The sequence below is a fragment of the Eublepharis macularius genome, chromosome 9 (assembly GCF_028583425.1).
Source record: "Eublepharis macularius isolate TG4126 chromosome 9, MPM_Emac_v1.0, whole genome shotgun sequence".
Lineage (NCBI taxonomy): Eukaryota > Metazoa > Chordata > Lepidosauria > Squamata > Eublepharidae > Eublepharis > Eublepharis macularius.
Window position 1 is genome coordinate 85,019,738 of NC_072798.1, and position 16,915 is coordinate 85,036,652.

Here is a 16,915-nt window from a genome sequence, read left to right on the forward strand (position 1 = left end):
GGCCTGCCTTAGGCAAGCCACTTTTGCCTATAACCCCTTATTTGCAATAAAAGGCTGACCCTTCGTACTCTTTCAGAAAGAAAGTATGCAAACTGCTTTGAAAATCAAAGTACTGTATTGTTCTCCAGTCTACCCAGACATTTCCTTTTTAGTGAGTACCTGCAATTAACATTTAATATAATTGCTTTCCCGTACTCTGAAACTCCGAATGGGTAACAATAAATCTGAAAAAATTAGCCATGGTGGAACTAAATAGGGTGATTCTTCTTCTTTTTTTTCAGCTGCATCTGAGTCACTGAGAAGATTCAGTCTGGTATCATTCTTCATGATAAATTCTCAGATTTGAAAACTCTACTGTGAAATCCCCATACGAAGGAACTTTTTGTAGAGCCTGGTGATTCTGTGCATCTGCCGATTTCTTTTCTCCTTTCCCTGTGCAGTCTTAGCTTACTCTTCTTAGATTAAAACACAAGGCAGCTTCTTGCACGCTTACTTCTTAGGGTTTACCCCTTCGCATGCCTTGTTTAGAAAGGTGCTATTTACTTTTCAGTGTGCTTAACTGTTACTTGTTGTGCTGTTGAAATCAATGTTAAGTCATTGTGAAAATCCAGGTTTTACAAGGATAGTTTCCTGTCTGGCCTGCGGGGCCCAGTCATGTAAGAACAAGCACTACTGCTGGATAGTGGTCAGAGAGTTGGGACTAGGATTTGGGAGACCCAGGTATGAATCCCCAACCTGCCATGGAAGTGTACCGGCCGACCTTGGGATTGCTGTACATTTTCAGCCTAATCCATCTCACAGGGTGTTTGTGAAGGTAAAATAGATGGGGAGAATGTTGTAAGCTACTTTTGGTCCTCATTGGTGAGAAAAGTAGAGTATAAATGGACTCTCGTCTTAGAAATGGTGTGTTTTACTTGGTTAAGGCAATATTTCTCTTAAACCATATTAGTAATTCACAGTGCAGTCCTAAAAAGAGTTACTCCAGTTAAGCCTGTTGAAGTCTGTCTGTCTGTCTAGTACTACTCATATGGCTATTGCCTTAAGCAGAAATTAAAATAGGAAGAACCTTACTTGATATCATGTCTCTGATGTTAAATTATTGTCCCTATATATTTTGCCACAGAAAGTGTAACAGAATCATTTGTATCTGATAGACCATTGAAGTCAATGGCTTAGACTAGAGTAACTCTACTTAGGATTGCACTGTAAATATTGTAAAGATATTCCACTAACTATTAATGACACATGTTTTTCTGGATTCAGTACCTGTACTTGGATAGAATATTGCTGTTTCCCATTCACACATTAAAAGGCAACTCACTAATATTTCAGTTGTGGAGCAGGTGTGTGTGTGGAGCAGAATGCACCCAACACTTAATCATGAAATAATGGTCTTACAATACCCATCAATATATACGTATGTCTTTCCTCTGTGAAAGGACAGTTTATTTTTTATTACTGTGATCCAACTGGCCGGAACGGTGCCCAAGGCCGGGGGAAGATTCTCCTTGTATTTGACGACCTCTGCATTCCACAAGCCAGCAAACAGCCTTGGCCTTATGTGAACAAATCAAGTAATGTTTGCAGTTCTTGTACCTCGGTTAAATATTTGAGTGAGTTAGACTCTGGTAATTGGGAGAGCCAGCACAGCACATAGCTCCTTAAAAAATGAGCTACAGATCAGGAAAGACCCAGTTCTAATTTTGTGGACTCATCTCCTTCTCACTCTGCAATACCGACCTGCCAGCGTAGTGTAGCGGTTCAAGGGTCAGACTGGGATCTGGGAGGCCCAGGTTTGAACCCCCACTCTGCCGTGGACGACCATGGGCCAGTCACACACTCTCAGCCTAAACTCACAGGGCTGTTGTGGGGATAAAATGGAGGTGAGCAGAATCGTGTAAGCTACATTGAGTCTCCATTGGGAGGAAAGTGGAGTATACATGGAGTAAATAAGTAAGGCGGCTGTTATGTAAACACTATCAAGTGTTCAGAATATTTATAAACATCTGTCTTGTTATAAATGTCTGTCTGAGGTTAGTTTCAGTCTTTGAGAAGCGAACTTCTACAACTAAAAATAAATGATGGACTTTGTTGCCCAGTAATAGGTTTTCTTTATATTATATGAACCCTCTAAATCAAGATGAGGAGCTGGCCTCCTGGCATTTGGGCAGGATTTACTTAACTTATTGCAAACAGAAACTTGATTCCCCCCTTTCAGAGATAAATTAAACTATGTTGGCTTCTCATACATTGTAATAAAAGCAACGTAGTTCAAATGACAGTCACATTCATTAAAAATATCACTCATTCCCATTAGTTTAAAGAAGCAAATAGCTTAATGTTTTATATCAAATCATATAATTGATTTAGCTTTGCACTTTCTGGTGAGAGACGGTATAGCGCTTTCTCGTTTTACTCTTTATAGTTTTATTGTTTCACATTTCATTCACTGTTTCTAAGATAAACGGTTTCATTATCTTTCCAGTCTCTCCTGACAGAGAAGACTTCCACGACTGCAATGAAGTTTTAAGTTTTGTAGAATTAATTATGCATCAACTAACAATTTGCAGAACCAATATCTCTATTCACTTAACACCAAAATTAACTTTTCCCAAGATTTCATCCTACAACTTGTCGTCTCAGTGCTAAAATTAGTAATTGTTGAAGTTCTTTGCCTCAAGGCAACTTTTGATACTGTCAAGGTTTCTTTTTTTCAAAAAAGACATGTTACAAGATAAGAGCATTGCTTATATTGCCATAAATACTGCATGGTTTTCCTCTTTGGACTTTCTACATAAAGTAAGCAAATCTTCAGGCAGTATCAGAATAGAAGCTGTGACATTTTGGCTGTCAGAACAATTTACTTTGGAGCAAGTTGTGGGGAACAGAGTTTTTGCAGTGTGCAATTGTTTCCCTTTATCTGAACTGTAAGCCTTCGAAGAAAGAAAATCCTACCATAATGATACCTTGGTAGGATTTGGGATAACTCGAGTCAGCAAAAGTTGACCAAGAACGAATAACTAGGATGGTCAGAAGATAGTGAAAAAGTGAGCAAGAAGAGATAGGCCTGTAGGTTGAAGACATTTCAGTAAGAGCTTTAAGGGTTTAATGTTGACCAGACTGGAGTCCTTCTCAGACATTGTGTCCTTTGTGCTAGTCCCCACCATCTATTTTTGGTGCTCCAGTTTCTGCCACACATGGAAACTTGGTGTGGACTCCCATAAAAAGAAGCACACACTACACAATCTATTTTGGTTTCCATGCATAGTGTTATCCACCATTGTAGAGACAAAGCAGTTTACTTGTCCTCCTGGGAGATATAGCTCCACCTTGTGGCTACATTCACAAGTGATCTGTAATTACAGTTCCAGCTAGAGTCATGAATTGTGGCCACTTCTGTGGGTGCAAACCATATGGGGACCAATTGCTACTCTTGTGATGGGCCCAAGAAATCCTTAAAGGTTCTATAAAAATATCCAGGTATTTGGCAAAATCATAGCCTCTTCCATGGGACATCTGAAAAATTACCCCAGCACACTGGATAATAGCCAGCCACATTGGAATGAATGAAGTAGTCTACTGAACCTGTTCAGTAAATAAATATGATTTATTTATTATTATGTATTAAAATTTTGTATTTGGTTAATGAATCAATATGCTGCCTTGGCAGCATGGTTTGGCACTGGGATACCCTTACTCTAAGCCTTCCCTCTCCTGAGCAATAGCAGGGATGGATCCTAATACAATGGCTGTTAGAGTTCAGCATTTCACCCCACTGAGCTTTTAGTAGGAAGGCACAGACTTCATGATTTAATTGTCACAAATTTAAGTGGGCAATTGAGGCAGTATGAATAATACACCAGACTATATGTGTGGTAAATGGAGAAATGACAAAAAGCAAGGGAGTAGAAAATATGAGTGGCTACAGAAGATAGTGTGGGAATTAATATAGAATGCACAATGCTGTTAGCAGCCCCCAAAGGACAGGGTAGGCAGTGAAGAGAGACACGTGTAGTATTCTGCATTGCAGAGACAATATTAAAATAAAGCAAGCAGCTTAAAAATGAAACTTAACATCCATTCACCAGGACCCATTAGGAACCCATTTTGTTTGAAGATAAAGACATGAACTCAGGGCAACCTGGGATTTGTAAGGCCAGATTAACAATGGCTGTCACACTCTGAAATGGCAGCCGCTATCAAAAAGCCAGCAAAGGCCAAAGCTTTCCCCTATGTGACTGCTGCACAGAGCTCACATCACGTGACTTCCCTACTGGCAGGCCAGTCATTAGGCTACCAACTAACTTTAGAGTGCTGCGGCCTTCCAAATGGTTGCCATGGCAGCCCTCACCTTCAAGCTGGCCTGATGGCCTAGTTGCTCCTTCACCCAGCCAAAGAGTAGGAAAAATTGTCTGGCATTAGTAGTGGAACTCACTTGTACCTCCCCTGGCCAGCTATGGAAAGCAAAGGTGGGCCAGGAGCATATAGAACAAAGATGTATAAATCATCTCCCCACCCACACACACACTGGGCTCCGGGTTACAAAGAAGCCTGAATGTGTCTTACTGGAGGGTGATCCTGGAAGGGGATCTGAATCCACTTGGTCTCACTCAGCCTACAGGCTGCTAATAGGACACACAAAAAGAGCATCTCTGTAGTGGCACTGGTTCCCAGGTGGTCTTGGTACTGGAGAAACCCTCTTTTCTGGTTCCTGTTGGGGGGCTTTGCTACAGCAGCAGCAAGCAGACAAGCAGGTCAACCTTCAAGAGAAAAAGCTTGCCTCTCTTATGCTCAGTTTACATCACACTGCTAAGAACCTTTGGCTTGGAGATGGGCCCCCCTACATTAAACATTGTGTCTCCCCTAGTTGACTGACAGCCAACACATAGCCCTGGCTGCTAACTATCACCAATCTTATGTTCCTGTCTTCTGAAAGGATATTAGCAAAACTGACCCTATCCACATGTGGTGGTGGAAAGTGTCATCAAGACATAGATGACTTAAGGCAATCCCTGCTGGGATTTTCAAGGTAAGAGACTAACAGAGGAGGCTTGCCATTGCTTGGCTCTGCAACTCGGGTCTTCTTTGGACTAATCAATTACTAACCAAGACTAACCCTGCTTAGATTATGAGATTTGATGAGACTGGACTTGCCTGGGCTATCCAGGTGAGGGCCTCCATCCCTAGGGAATCTTACATGTGAGAGTTTACATGTGTGCATCACAGAAAACAAGTGCCTTAAGAAACTCTATTTTTATCTTCATTTACTTTATTTCTCAACAAGTTACCAATCTATAGGAGAATCTTTTCTGTTTCCTTCATGTCTGTTGGGTCCTTAAAAGCTTTTGGTTGGAGTACAAGAAGAAAAGATGCCTGTGTCTGTGTGTGTTTTAAGTACACTATGTCACCTCCGGTTATGTGCTTGCAAACACCCATTAAAGTGTGTTTATATTTCTTTTTAACATACTTGAGCTACAATTCTCTATGTACCAAGTGCTGTACAGACTACAATCCTAAATGCAATAATAAGTGGAATAAAAGCAATACCAGCTTGCAAGCTTGCAAGATAAATGACAAGAGAGAGGAGAAGCTTTCTAATGGCTTGGAGAGGACAACTTTGGTTCAGTAATATAGGCAAGACTTCCCCTTCCCATAACCTTGCTATTTGTCAAGCTTTCTCGGTGGTAAAAATCTGCATCATACAGCAACCTGAATGACACCTGCTCTTAATGTACAAATTTATATAATCTAATTTTAAGAATATTGGACAAATCTGAACAATTTTTTTATTCCAGGGTGGTTAACAAAGCTAAAAACTGGATATTAAAACTGGAAAAATGGCTTCCCACAACTGTCTGTCTTGGTGTAGTGGTCTGTGAAACCCAGGATGGAATCTCCACTCTGCCATGGATGCTTGTTGGGTAACCTTGGGCCAGTCACACACTTTAATTTTTATCCTGCCTTTCTGCCAGCAAGGGCCTTGATTACAGACAGCAAAGGCCGCCAGGATTCTAAACAAATCTGATTTTTCCATGCCTCTTTATTTTGTTGATCTCATCAGTCAGGAGAACCTTAGAAATTTAATTCCTTAATGAAACTCCCAGTCTTGGAAGTAACATACTGTGTTTGGTATCTGGAGCTAGCTCTAGAATTTTGAGCTCATATCATATTTTACTATTATTTATTTATTTAATTCAGTTTATATTCCGCCCTTCCTGCATCAGCAGGCTCAGGGCAGATTACAACCGGTATAATAATTTAAAATACAAATAGCTTTAAAACCAATAAAACCGTATAAATATTTTAAAAACATACAGCAGCAGACTTCTCCAAAAACCACCACCCAACCATCTCCAAAAGTATTTAACAAGGCTGGCTGGTAAATGCTTCCAGTAGGGGGGGCACCTCCTCTAGTTGACTGGTGGGGAGGCCTGACCAGCATCAACCATATGCCTGGTGGAACAGCTCCATCTTGCAGGCGCAGCGGTAGGATAGCAAATCCAGCCAGGCCCTGGTCTCTTTAGACAGAGCATTCCACCAGGTTGGAGCGAGGACTGAAAAGGCCCTGGCTCTGGTCGACGCTAGGCGGGCCTCCCTGGGGCCAGGGACCATTAACAGCTGTTTGTCGCTGGATCAAAGCGTCCTCCGGGGCTCACATGGGGGAGGCGGTCCTGCAGATATGCCGGTCCCAGTCCACATAGGGCTTTGTAGGTTGTGGATGTGATTGTCACATGTGGATTGTGGATGTGATTGTCAGTTCCCACAGCATTGTCACTTTGATCGAAGATGTGACCCATGGATGTGTTGAATAATGAATGAAAAACCTAATATTGGAAGTGGTCCTTAGTATATTTGTTCTTCGTAGTCAACCTACTGGCTTTTTCAGGAGGAGGTAGTAGACTTATAGTTATCACTTAACTGCTACCAGTGAAAGAATGATTCATGTTACCAGCTCAGAGTTTTGTGAAGCATATTAGACGGAAGAAGGCTGTAAATTAATCCTGCGCAGATGGTTCGTAGTTGCAGATGCCATGGAAGAGAGAGAACATTTTGCTTAGGCTGAAAATGCTTGTGGAAAGATGAGGTCATCTGTGGGTTTCAGTGATACAAAACTTTTAGTGCTAGCAATGTGATCCAAAATTGATGGATGGAGTAAAGGTTGAGCTCTGGTTGCATACTATTTATGGTGGCTTGGTATGATAACTGCTTGTTTTTTATTGCCACAGTTAGTTGATTACTCAGGAAATCTTTTGTACAAATAATGCAGGAACACTTTCACTTATGTAAAATGTTGCTGGCAAGTGAAGTAGGGTCATGTTGAATGAAGCATAGGTGAAATGCTTTAGGTAGTGGTGAGTATTAGCAATAAAAAAGGTTCGAGGATCTTGGGTATAATTAATGAATTGTAGTGAAAATTTGACATAGGTTTAGCCAACAAACCATATCGACATGAGATAGTTATGATAAATCTTCATGTTCTTCTTGATACATGACTGGACTGCTCATAAACTGATTTTCAAAATGCAACTGTGTATCAGCGGTCTTTTTCACATATGGTGGCTTTGTCCCACTTTACAAGTATTTTTTTAAAAGAAAGTTATTAGTAGAATTAATAGAATATTAGGTTGCAAGCTGCCTGCCGTTTTAAAAATGATATTTTTTTAAAAAAATCATTATTACCAGATCTGTTGAAGTCAGCAAAAAATGATTACCACAAGCAATTGGCAATTACATTAAAGAATAAATAAACGATGTCTGGCAAAACTGAAAGTTACCAGTTCAGTGAGAATACAGTAAAAGCTTTGTTATCTGGCACCTGAATATCCTGAAAACTTGGTCAAGTGGTATTACCCCGAGAGCAAGTTCCCCTTTCCAACCCCATGTCTTCAGCTTTGTATTCCCTGCTCCTATTAGCTTCTGACAGCTGGTGTGGCCAGCTGACATCATTCTCAGGTGCCCCTTCCCCCTAAGCCTGACTGGAACTGTCAGGAGCCAGATCTACCGGAGGACCCCCAAGCAACCAGCTTGGTCATCTGCTTGATCTAACCAATGTTAAGTTAATAATAATTGTATGTATGATGGTTCCAATCCTACTTGGTTTTGAATAACAGCTAGATTTTTTTCTGGATTTTATATAGCCTTAGTAGTAGCTTTCTCACTTTCTGTTTTCCATTATTATAGCATCTTTTAAAGTGTTATAATTATACAAATTGAATGAAAAGCGTCTATACAATGAACCTCTATCCATGTATCACTACCACCGCAATTATGAAGTCTTATAAAATAAAATGTCTCACTCTTCTAATTCCACGGACTGAATAAAATCTCAACTGTGTGAGTCAACTGGGTTTCTAACATGCTAATTAGTTAGCTGCTATCTTTTTTCACACTTAGATTATTTATTCAGTTAACTTGTATAAGATTATTTTAATCAAATGAATTTTTTTTTAAAAAAAAATCCAGAACTAGGTGCATTGGGACCTAAAGCCATAGCTGTAGATATCAAGCCTTCCTGACTAATAAATAATATATCAAGATGGGGGGAAATGTACATACAAAGAAAGGATTTTGAAATGTTCGTCATTACTGTTACATCATCTGGATGGCCCAGGGTAGATTCATGTTGTCAGATTTTGGAAGCTAAGCATGGTCACTCCTAGGCCGTTTCTATACTACTTACCTTCCTCCGGAACGCTGTAGAACATTGTGAAAAAAACGTGGAAGATAGCGTTTTCTCACACAAGTTTTGCACAACATTGCTCAAAACTTGTGCGAGAAAATGCTATCTTCCACATTTTTTTCGCTACGTTCCACAGCATTCTGGATGAAGGTAAGTAGCGTGGAAACGGCCCATATTAGTATTTTGGATGGGAGACCACCAAGAAAGTCCAGATCTCTACACAGAAGCAAATGGCAAATCACCTCTGAAGTCTCTTGCCTTGAAAACCCTTCCTGGTCGCTATAAGTCGGCTGCAGCTACTTTACTGTCCCTTGCCCTCTCATTGTTATTTTCATGGTTGTAATATCCTTGTCCTGCCTGTGTCTCTGTTTAGTTGAAGCAATTAAATGTATCCCCGAGCTGGCTGTTGGATTGTGGATCCCCATTTAACACAAGTCAGATTTCATTTTCAGAAAGAAAAGGGCATAAATGCCGAGTATAGATTAAAGGCATGTGGAGGTTGCTACACAGAACGCATGCTGGGAAACCTTGGCATACTGTGACATCCTTCTATATCTAATTAAACCATGCGCTTGCAACACGGTAGTTACGCTTCATGTTTCTTGTGGGGTTCATAGAATGTCCTTCAGATAATTAATTTCCCTATAGATCATTTGTGTTTTGTGCAAAATAGTGCTGACATTAAGATCCGATTACTCTGTCCATCTGCTTTGAGGGGGGGTTGTTGTTGTTGTTAATATTTGTGTTTATTTTATTTAGCTCCTCCTTCCCCCTCTTTTGTCAATATTTATATGAGCAAATGGAAACTATTTGGAGGTTGTGTTCAGGACCTCTGTCTTCTCTGTTGTTCACAAATGTTGATTTCTTTCTGCAGGGAGTATGGATGAATAAAAATATTTCATAAAATTAATGTGGTAGGAGCACATTCCCTCAAAGGGCAGTTTTGTTTTGTTAAGACTTAAGATAAACCGTACATGATGTTGGACCCAACCAGCTTTTATAAACCGTTGAAAAAGGAAGGATAGAGTCCCCTTGACCATTTTGAGCCTATACTTGGGGATAATTTGACTTTGTATGGGGGCGGGGGCTGTAGTGAAAGGGGGGATTGGGTGAGATTGAGTTAAAAAGTTGGCTAGATCCAACCATGTTCTCTTCTTTAAGAGACGGGCTCAGGTTACCCCAGTAAAAGATGGAGACTGCTATACTCTCCACAGAATTAAACTGTTAAAAATTGGGCTATGTATTCCTCAAGTTTTTCCCCTGTAACTTATTCTGTCCCCAGTTAAGTTAATGTGTATTAAGTGTTAAAAAAACGGTACTGGTCTTGATTATACTGCAGTATCATCAAAACGTTGCTTTGGTAAAACAAATGAGATATATTTGTATAGATTTCACATGTGCCATGAGCCGTGGATTTTAATTACTTATATTGGCTTATTGTGAAAGCACGATTCAAGGTGCATTTCTTAGTTTCTTGTTGCTAGAAATGTCAGACCGATTTCCACAGGTATGTTGAACTTGTTCTTCAGAGGCACTTAGCTTATTCCAGTCACTTTTGTATTGGGATATCTTGGTGAGCTTTAGAACGAAATACAAAATCAATGTCTGACTGTCTTTGACAGCCCCAATATGAGACAAATACCACATTTGGCAATCTGGGAAATAAAGCATGTGCATAAATATAGTATAAAGGCCTGTCATCTGTCAAGAACAAAAGAACAGTTCTTTAACTTGGCTTGTGATCTGAATGCTTACTATATCTGCATTCTTACTTTGCATATGATCTAAATGGCGTGAAGTAGTTGTGAACCAAATATAATAAAAGCTATATGCACAAATCTTCTGCCTTACACATAAGCTTGTGTGCAACTTGAGTTGACAACTCTTCTCTTGCGTACCAATTCTTGTCTGCATCTGTAGGTGGAAGTAGTAATATAAGCATTTTCTCCACCCCAGGTACAGACAAGACACCCTTGTAATATTAGCAATTCTGAACCTGTCTTAAAGATTTCTTTTTTAAAAAGCCTACTTCCTTCTCCATACGGTTAGAACCCATACATAGCTCCATTAATACCTAGTTTGTTCATGATCAGAGATTATTTCTCAAACATGGTATCCTCTTACATGGGATCAGCAGGAAACTATATATTTCTTAAGTGGCAGGGTATAAAATATTTATGTTCTTAATGATGGTTATGCACCCCCAACTTAATATCAGCCGTCTCTCTGTAATGCTGCCCTTGAAATGCTGATTCATCCACCAGCTTTCAAAGTAACGCACTAAAGAATATTGATTCTTAAATTTCTGCCCCATATTGTGCTAGAATAACGGCTGGTCTCTTTAGGCATGCATATATTAAATCTCACTTTTAATCTAGCTTGCTTTTTCACCACCACTTCACAATCCTGTGGCATGTAATCGAATGCCTCATAGAGGACATAACTGTGTCATCTGGGATGGCCCCAGCTACTGCTGTAACCAGGGCTTTTTCTCTGGGAAAAGAGGTGGTGGAACTCAGTGGGTTGCCCTCGGAGAAAATGGTCACATGACTGGTGGCCCCACCCCCTGACCTCCAGACAGAGGGGAGTTTAGATTGCCCTCCGCGCCGCTGGAGCGGTGCGGAGGACAATCTAAACTCCCCTCTGTCTGGAGATCAGGGGGCGGGGGCACCGGCCATGTGACCATTTTCAAGAGGTGCTGGAACTCCGTTCCACCGCGTTCCTGCTGAAAAAAAAAGCCCTGGCTGTAGCTTACCTGCTTTAAGGGATATAATCAACCGAATGGGGTTCAAGAAGCTGCATCTGGGGGTGTGTCTGGTCACATAAGGGCCATGCCTAGCTTCTTCCCCAAAGTATTGCTTAGAGAATCTTAGACAAATTCCTCTGATCCATAAGTTCTAGAGGATAGCAGTGAGAGCTGCTTCTTTATTATGAGCTTGAAGTTCTTTTCCTTACTATCCCACAAGAATACTGAACAGTTGGGAGAAAATGTATTCTGCCAACTAATTTGGCTATCAGCAGGGGAGATGCAATGGGTTTTTGTTTTGTTGCCTTACATAAGTGATCACATAAAAGCAGAAGAATCTCTTGTAAAGTCAGCCTAATTTCACCTTGAAATTACCTGACTAAACATGGCCCCTGACGTACATAAAGTCATATGCCACCTTTATTGTTTTTGTGTTGTACTCATTACACTGGACCGCTGAAGATCGTATTGATCTTCCCAAATTGCCTCTTTTTCAGCAACTGGGAAGGTTCTAATTAAGGCTGTTTAAAATAAAGATTCTCTTTCACAGGATTAATTTCACTTTCTGAACTAATACAGTCTAATATAAGAAATGTTGTATGTAAGGTAGGTGTGAGCGTTCTTTGTAGTGGCTCTAAAAATGTTGAAACGTATCTGTTGTAAAGAAACTTGGGAGTAACCCACAAGGTCAAATTGGGGTTATGGATAATGCTTGGTTTGCACTGATCATGGTTAACATGGGTTCAGACTGCCTCTCTCTACACGAGACTTCTTACATGAGGATGCTCAAATGTAGGGATATGTAGTGTTAGCCAGGAACCATAGTTTAAAAAGACTTCCTGAAGGGGAGGTGAAATTGACAAAGCCTTCTAGGAGGCAAAGATGAAATGAACAAACCCTCTGAGGAGCGATCTCTGTCTGCTCTGTCTTTTTAAACTACCCTCCTGTAGAGAGGTGAAATTGACAGAGCCTTTGGTTCTGTCATTTTAAACTACTCTTCCCGGCTAACATTGCATCTCCCTACACTTGAGCTTCCTCGTGTAAGATGTCTCGTGTAGAGAGACTCATAGTCACTCTCAACCTTATTTGAGAATATTGGTGTATGTGAGATGGAGATGGAAATTCTGTTTAAAAGAGCAACCATTTAAATGTTTTATCCTTTAGACATTAATATGCTCACAGTGGTCACTTCCTAGTGGGCTTCTTGCTTTGGTTTTGGTTCCCAACTTGGATTCATTTCTTCATCTCACTTTAGCTAGTTTAATCCTATGCACATTAACTTGGGAGGAAGACCAATGGAAATAAGTGGTTCTTACTTCCAAGTAAACATGTCCTCAACAACAGACAGGGTGGGGTGACTAGAAGACACTTCACAAACACCCAAGGAAGCCTAATGGAAATCATTTGGATTTACTTCTGTGTAAACATGGCTTGCCTTCAACAACATACCAGGGAAGGGAAGAAACAGGCGTGAGGCTGTAAATCCAGAGTGTTTCCTCCCCTTTTCCCATGTTTCTTCAGAATGAGAGAGCAGAATTATGCTGTGGTCTCCCATTCTGAGCAAGTGCAAGGGCTGTGGCTACAATGCCTTCTCTTTCCTTTCCCAGAGTAGCTGGGGATGGATAACATGTTTAACTGGTTGCTTAATTTCCCCTCACTGAATATAATCCCTGTTAATTTCATCCCAATTGAATGGGAAAATACCTACAACTTGAAACAGATCTCCCAGCAAAACTAGTGGGGAAAATTACAAACCTGAACAGGGAAATAACAAAATTTTAAAAAGGAAGTAAGAAAAGTGAAATCATTAAACAATAAAACAAAACGGCGAGGATCGGGTCCTAAACAGCCAGGTTCAGGCTGCTGCTGGGCGGGGGAGCGCTCTCCCGTGCGGCCGCAGCCTGTTCCTGGCTGATTCAGGCCATTTGGGGCCCATTTTGGGTCCCAAACGGCCCAGATCTGACCACTGCCGGGTGGGGGAGTGCTCCCCCGTGGTGGAGCAGCCCGTTCTGGGCCGATTCAGGCCGGATCTGGGACGAATTTAGCCTTATCTGGGCCACATCAGGCCCCCGCCCATGGAGCACCAGAGCACTCTCAAGGCAACCACTGCCTGCATGATAACGTCACTTTCCGGAAGTAATGTCATCACACAGTCCTGGGAGTGCACACGCGCTGTGCACTCGTGCATGTACTGAGAGACAGGCCGTCGTCACACGGGCATCTCTTCCATTAAATTTACAGCATATAGCGTCCTACCTGTTATCGGCACAGTAACGTTTCTTTGGGTCACCTAACGGCTCTTTGCGCCACCAGCTGTCCACACCGAAGCACTCTGTTCTGTTCTCTCTAACCGCGCATAAGCAGCTCCTCCCCCCTTTTTTTAAAATTATTCTGGCGTTTAATTCCGCTATAACGGAATAATAGCATATAAACATTCCGTTAGAGCAAAACATTACGACCCTTTTGTTTTTCCAACTTTGAAATTATATAAATAGCCCTTTGCCCGCAGAAAACTCCCTGTCTGGCATGATCCCCATCGCTGACGACTCTGCCACGGCGATTGAGTCGTTTTTACTTCAGCAGAAAGTTTGCATTGTGTTATGGCGTTATGGCGTTATAAGGACATAATAAAATTAAAAAAGGGGAGTCGCAGGAAGAAATGGATTCTGGGATTAAAGGGAGGGCATAGGACGTTGCGAGGCGAAATACATCAATGTGAGGCATTCACACTGAGGCACAAAATAGCACGACTATCAAGCACAAAGCAGAAGAGAGAAAATCGCTACAGTGTTGGAATAAGGTGGGTGTTTGCCGGGAACTAGCGCCATTTTAGCGCTAAATAAAAGCCCGTGTGACGACGGCCACAGACCAACCCCTCCGGTGGGAGTTGCTCCCAGGTGAGAGTTCCCCCACCTCTTTCCCCAGAAAAAAAGCCCCTTTGTGCTTCATTTTTTGCTCTTCAGATCAAGGTTGCCAACTCTGTCTTGAGGAATTCCTGGAGATTTGGGGATGGTGCCTGGGAGGGTTAAGATTGGGGAAGGGAGGGAGCTCAAGGGAGATGTAATGCTACAGAATCTGCCTTCCAAAGCAGCCATTTTTTCTAGGGGAACAGATCTCTGCCATTTGGAGATCAGTTATAATTCTGGGAGAGCTCCAGACCCCACAGAGAAGTTGGCCACCTGTCTCCAGGTAATGATACAATTGAAGAAACAAAATGGTTTTGCAGGAATCTCAGTAGGGCAGCATTGCAATGGAAAATGAATTTAATGTGTCTAAAAGTTGACTACTGGTTATCTTTGTTTATTTCACAGTCTCCCTCCCCATATGTTGTTGTGTGTGTCATAATAGTCTTTACAGATATCGTTTCAGTGCCTGTGGCTTCCTCCCACCCTGCTCTTCCTTTGTTTTCAGTTTAGTAATTTACTGCTTTTTCAAGATGAAAATAATAATTTTCTCGTGAGCATCTTCACATGATAGACAAGAGACTCTCTAAAGGACATTCAGACATAAACAACAAATCATAGTTTATCCCTCTGTGAATGAGCCTATGTGATAATTGTGATCACTTTCTTCCTCTTCTCCCGCCCTTCTCCCCTTCAGTGTTTATCTCATGTACAAGCAAGGTAAATAACTATTTCTACATTTGTTGCAAATGATATTTTGATGAAGTATTCAACTGACAAATTATAAGTTAAGCTCGTCCAACGAACCTGGATTCTGTGCTGAGAACAAACCACTATTTATTGGTTTGCTGGGGAAAAGTAGCATTGTTGTGGTTTCTTTGCAGTCCCACATGGGGAACAGCATGCAGACAGGCCAACCACAGATGTTCTGTAGCTCCTAAAAGGGTGAGGCGCTCATCCATCCTTTTCATGTGCTCCCCCCAGTGTGCCTATAAAAGAACGGGCAAGTGACTCCCTCTCCCAGTTCTTCTTTTGCCGCCACTGAAGAAGGACATGCTTTTCACTGCTCTTTTCTCTGCCATAGACCTCTGCCACTCGAGCCGACAGGAAATGGACACTGTACTTCTCCTGAGCAGAAAGGGGGAGGTCCTTCCTCAAGGGTGAGTTCCAAATCCCTTGGAAGGTCCATCTCTTTTATGCCTTCCCTCCCGTTCCTCTGCTCACCCCCACTCTCAGCAAAATGATAAGGGACCTCTCTTGTGCAATCATAATAGTGCTTTTCTAGCTGAGGCAAACTTGATTTACCACGGTCTCACAGAGGGACCAGGGCGGGACACTTCCCTTACCACTCTCCCCAGATCTTCTCTACCATGGGGCCATTCTTCATGATGACCTGAGCACACTCAGGCTCACAGTTTAGCTAGTGTCTCCCCTACGCTGATTTTTTTCTTTCCCTGTCCAAAGGATTATTTGGGAAGCAAAAAGGCCTCCTACAAGGCCGCCTACAAGGAGGTTGCACCATGTTTGCAGAGTGAGTCTGTACCAAGGGAATTGAACCCTGGGCTTGTCCCTTACCCTCAGTTTTGCATTATTGGGTTGAGTTGAAAGATCATGGTCTCACCAACTCCTCCATAAATTTCATCTAGAAGCAATCTCAGCCTATCACGACCTCATGGGGGGGGGGGAGGAATCTCTTTTCTCCCAATTGGAGTGTAAATCATTCCTTGAAGGCCTAACCAGTCTTACTCAGTGGAGTCTCTCGTTGGTCCTGTCCTTGCTTACCTATAAGTTTTTTGAGCCTTTAGCAACATATCCTCTACATTTCCTTTCTGCAAAAACAACCTTTTGGGTGTCCATTACATCTGCCAGAAGGGTGAATGAATTGCAAAACCCTTAGATCTGACCCTCCTTCCCTGAGAATGTTTAATGATAAAGTCATCCTATGGCCCAGCCTGCCTTTTCTGCCGAAAGTAGTGTCTGCCTTCCACCTAAATCAAGAAATCGTGCTGCCAGTATTTTTCCCTGAACCTCAGAAAGATTTTTTCACACACCGGATGCTAAATGAGCCTTATCAGTTTTCACAAGGACCTTAACCTTTTTGTCTCTTATAAAGAAAGCACACTAGGTCAGAAACTCTCTTGTCAGACTATCTCAAAACGAATAGTGTGGCTTATCAGGAGGACTTGTTGTGCCCATTCCAACCAGCCTTGCCCCCTGCAGCTCCGGACATGAGCCCAGCCCTCTTCTTCAGATGGGATTAGCCGATATATGCAAAGCAGTGACTTGACCACCTCCATCAGTCTTCATTAAACACTTTGCCATCAATGTTGACTCCAGGCATGATGCAGCTGTAGGCAGAAGAGTCTTTTCAACTGAAGAGTTTCCTCTAGGGTTAAGCAGCTCACTACTCCTCCACATGGCACAGAAGCCACAATGATGAAAGCAATGTTGCACTTACCTGTAACTGTTGTTCATCAAGTGATCTTTTGTGCAAGCACACTTCTCTCCCTCTGACTCTACCCTGAGCTCTTCCTCTTTTATTCTATAGCAGCTGTCTTTAGAATTGAGGGAGGGAGCCACTCACCT

General features: G+C 41.8%; 1 protein-coding gene across 3 annotated transcripts in view; it reads left to right on the forward strand.

The window, feature by feature from the left end:
* PLXNB2 (plexin B2) overlaps positions 1 to 16,915 on the forward strand; it is a 400,939-nt gene that overhangs the window by 119,877 nt on the left and 264,147 nt on the right. The window contains exon 3 of one of the 3 annotated variants that reach the window (XM_054989405.1): positions 15,414 to 15,489. The exons of the other annotated variants lie outside the window; for them this stretch is intronic. The gene's annotated coding sequence lies outside the window, so the exon portion shown is untranslated. The remainder of the gene's footprint in view (positions 1 to 15,413; positions 15,490 to 16,915) is intronic. 3 annotated transcript variants of the gene reach the window in all.